Below are 4,945 nucleotides of genomic sequence, written 5' to 3'. Positions count from 1 at the left end.
ATGAAATACACACATAATTATAAAAACAGTTCATTATTTACAAAAAGACATATAAGAGTTATGTGGAAAAATTGACTTGATGAGCATTTTTTAAAATCTTAGTCCTAATGATCCAGGCACATGATAAGAACTTTGCAACCCCACAAATGGTAACCATAGAAGAGGTGTCGGAGATAAGAATACGCAAAGCTGATTTGTAATCTCTAACACCAAGATTCTTTAGTACTGGTTTTAACCATTTCTTCCTGGGTAAGATGTATGCCTTACAGGCAAAGAAGAAGTGGCCCAATGATTCCTCGGAATTTGTACACCCTGGACACATTGTATCCTCTTCCCTCCTATTGTTCCATCTAGATGTAAAAGTTTTGAGGGGCAATGTTCCATGTCTAAATTTAAGATATAAAGTCCTTTCCCGAGGAATCTGAATGAAGTCCAAAAACAATTCCAGTTTTAGGGTGCATTTATGGGTCAAAAAGGTCTCGGTCAAATGACCCCAGTTTGGGTTCTGTAGCGCCTTGGTCTCTATCCAATCCCAATATAATTTTTTCACCACTTGTTTTGGTGGAGGTGATTGGGATACCCAAGCGTCGCTTAAACCCACACTTGCTACAAGCTTTTTTAATGCATTTAGCCATCTGATTTTGCCTGAGGTGTTTAATTTTAGTATTTCATCTAGCACAAGGGCATAATTAGCTAGTTCGGGGGTCCTCCTCAAACGAACCCAATATAAGAGGGGACGGAGCTGGAGGATGTCCCCAATAGACTTTCTACCCAGGTCTAAAAATAAAGGTTTAAGTGGGGTAGAGGATGGAAGCGACACCAAGTCCCTCATAAACTTGTTCTCTGATCGGACAAGGTCGTTGGTATTCTCATTGCCCCACAGTTCCGAGCCATAAACAGCCGAGGCAATTGCTTTCCCCTCGTAGACTGATAAGGCAGGGGCAACTGGCCTGCTTATAGAGAGGCGTTGGTTTTTCAAAACAGTGCCGGAAACCCTTTTAAGGTTTAAAATCATTTTACATATATGGGGTTCACATTTCAAATGGTTACTAATCCTAACACCAAGATAGTCAAACTCATCGACCACCTCTAAAGGAGATCCATTCAAGGTCAAGTGGATATTCCTATGTTTCCTCTTAGCGGTCATGACCATTAGTTTAGTTTTGGTTGTGTTTATTGTAAGTCCCCGTTCCTGACAAAAAACACTAAACTGATCAAGAAGGGTTTGGAGACCTGTGGGGGTTTTTGATAAGAGGAGGGTGTCGTCGGCAAAGAGGAGGGATGGTGTTTTCTCCCCAGCCACGATCGGGGCATCGGCCGGTGTATCTTGCAGATGTTTCACAACCCCATTTATAAAGAGGGAAAATAAAGTAGGGGCCATCACACACCCCTGCCGCACCCCTCTGTTGACAGGTATACTCTTAGTGAGTTGCCCCTGCGCCCCCCAGCGTATCTTCGCATATGTACCCTCATGGAGTTTGATGATAAGATTTAACAGGTAAGATGGGAAACCCATATCCAGTAGGACATTCCAAAGTTTAACACGGGGTATTACATCAAAAGCCGTTTTGAGGTCAATAAAAGCCAGGTAAAGGCTCCCTCTGGCTATTGACACTGTTTTCCAGAAAACTGCACAGAATCTGAAGACTTGGTCAATGGCCCCAACATTGTTTCTGAATCCAGCCTGAAAGTGGGACAGAATGTTTCCTTCCATAAGCCAGCCCTCAATCCTATTTACAATTACCCTGCCAACTACTTTTTGAATAACATCAATTAGACTAATTGGTCTGTAGTTGGCAGGGTCCTCTCTCTCACCCTTTTTAAAAACGGTAACAACTTCAGCACCCTTCCATGAGTCCGGTACCTGGTGGCCTAAATGAATAAGGTTCAAAACATTTACAATAAAATCAGCCCAAACCAGTGGGTTAGACATCAATAAATCACCCGGCATTCCGTCCGGGCCAGGTGCCTTACCCGGTTTTATTTTAAGGATTGCCTCTTGCACCTCACGGGGCGAAAACAGTACATCAATAGAGCCATCATTTCCATGGGCCATACAATCAGTACCTAGTATAGGGGATACTGGCGTAACTTCTAAGGAGCCCACGCCATATAAATTTGAGAAGTGGGAATACCATTGGGACTCAGTTATATGGTTTGGTACGGGCTCAGCGCCACGTCTATCCATGACGTTGTCACGTCTATCCAGACTTTTATTCCTCAACATCCACCAGAAATACTACCCGCGCAATATGCACGAAAGGGTTTTCAACCAATAACTAATTTTACAGTCCACCCACATAGATTGTATTCAACACTTTGGGAGCAGAGACTGGCTACCATACCACCTTTGCGCACTTAGGCCACCAGAATCTGAACATAAAGAATATGAACAATGAGAGAACCTTTGCCAATTGGGAACGAGTGAATTTTGTCATTTGTAACGAAGAATTGCCATTTTTTAGTTTCTTTTTATTTCTTCTGTGACTGAAGCACAAAAACAGCATCCATCAATGATATTGAGCTTTTTGACGCTATCTGTACATGTTTGTATTGTTTGTCTTGTCCCCCTTCCCCTTTTTTCTACCTTCAGGTACTTACAGCGCTTTTCACAATCAGGGGCAATAACCCCGAGATTTACCCCAAAATAGAGGGTTACCCTTATATTTTTCACTATAAATTCTAGGTCCTGAAGAAAGCCAACTTGACCCCTTCTGGGCAGTTTGTGGCTGAAACATGTCGACCATTCTATGGACATTATACAGTGCGGAAGCTACATAACTTAACTTCCTACGCACGCCCACATTTTTAACCAAGCTTGTTTTCCAGACCCAATAAAATTTTGTCTTGTATGGTCATTCGAGCTTTTTATTAAGTACTTCTCACTAACATTTTTCATCACTAATCACTACTGTACTAACTAGTGGTTCACCTCCGGGTGGAGGGAGCACAGAACCCCTGGCCCCCTGAGCGGCCCAGCATCAGCAGAGCCGCCCGCTCACCAGTTTCCCGCCGCAGCTCGCCACAGGTCCCGCCCACCACCGGCCCATTGGCCGAACCGCTCCCGCCGCCCAGCTGACCCGCCCTCTCGTCCCCCTTCTTAAGGGGACAGCAAGGAGTGCTCGGGAGTGACTGCTGCGCCTCTCACCAGGCCGGGTCACCCCCTTGCTCCTCCTGCCGCCTTCTGCTCCTGCCTGCCAGCCTTGCCGCCTTTTTCTGCCGCCGACGGCCCCCTGGCCCCCTGAGCGGCCCAGCCTCAGCAGAGCCGCTCGCTCGCCAGTTTCCCGCCGCAGCTCGCCACAGGCCCCGCCCACCACCGGCCCATTGGCCGAGCCGCTCCCGCCACCCAGCTGACCCACCCTCTCGTCCCCCTTCTTATGACGCCCCCAGAGCGACCGCGCAGCAGACGCGCGCAGCGGGAGCGCCGACTGAGCGCCGAAGGTGCGCCAAAGGTAAGCCCGTCTGCGCCCGTCCGCGCTTGGACCGTGCCCAGTGCCAGGACCCCTGGCCCCCGCATACCCCAGCCCACCCGCCGGACGTACGACGCCGCCACCCTCAACGCACTCAATGCCGGCCGAATCCCAGGATGCTACCGAGCCACCCCGAGACGCACCCACGGACCCTTCTGCTGCAACTCCTGCAAGTCCACCTGCATCCGGACCTGCACTACTCCAGCACCAACCAAGACCAAGACGAGCAACAGCAGCAGCCACCTGAAATGCATCCTGCTCAACACCCGCTCCGTCCACAGACACGCCATCGAGCTCTGGAACCTGCTCGACACAACCTCACCAGACGTCGCCTTCCTCACGGAAACCTGGATGAACGCCTCTTCAGCGCCTGACATCGCCACCGCCATCCCAGACGGCTACAAGATCATCCGAAGGGACCGCATCAACCAGACCGGAGGAGGCATCGCCATCGTCCACAGGAACACCATCCGCAACACAGACGTAACCCTCGCACCCGCCGAGCACCTGCACTTCCAGGTCCACATCAACCCCAAGACTACCCTCAGAGGCACCCTCATCTACAGACCCCCGGGACCACGCACACAATTCAGCGAAGACATCGCCGACTTCATCAGCCCGCACGCCCTCCTCTCCGCTGACTACATCCTACTCGGGGACCTCAACTTCCACCTGGAGAACAACAACGACCGCAACACCACCACCCTGCTGGACAACCTCGCAAACCTGGGACTCAAGCAGCTGGTCACCACCCCCACCCACTACGCCGGACACACACTCGACCCCGTCTTCTCATCCAGCAAGAACATCGCCTTCAGCCACGCCACCGGACTCCACTGGATGGACCACAGCTGCGTCCACTTCAGCTTCAGAAGGACCACGATCCACCACCACCAGCAACAGTTTGCACGCAGAAGCTGGAACAAGATCACAGCCGACCAGCTTGCGACCTCCCTGAGCATGAACCCTCCCACCAGCGCAACAAACCCAAGCCAGGTGGCCACCAACCTCGCGAAGTGGATCAGCAACTGCGCAGACGACCTCGCCCCTCTGAAGACCCCTCCTAGCAGACCCGGTAGCAAGAAAGCCCCAGGGTTCACCAACGAACTCTAGAGCTCCAAGAAGAACTGCCGAGCACTCGAAAGAACCTGGCTCAGAGACCCAACACTGGACAACATGACTGCCCTCAAGCTCGCCACCCGAAAACACCACCAACTCATCCACGCCACCAAGAAAACCGCATTCAAGGAACGAATGGACAACAACGCACACAACAGCAAGGAACTCTTCAACATCGTTAAAGAGCTCTCCAACCCCAACGCCGGAAACAACGACATCACCCCTTCGCAAGACCTCTGCAACTCCCTCGCCTCCTACTTCCACAACAAGATCGCGGACATACACAACAGCTTCAGCACTCAACCGACGCACGCCACGACCGAACCACCGCCCCCCACCACCACCCTCCGTGCCTG

The sequence above is a fragment of the Lissotriton vulgaris genome, unplaced genomic scaffold (assembly GCF_964263255.1).
Source record: "Lissotriton vulgaris unplaced genomic scaffold, aLisVul1.2 SCAFFOLD_1253, whole genome shotgun sequence".
Lineage (NCBI taxonomy): Eukaryota > Metazoa > Chordata > Amphibia > Caudata > Salamandridae > Lissotriton > Lissotriton vulgaris.
Note: the sequence above shows the minus strand (reverse complement) of the source record.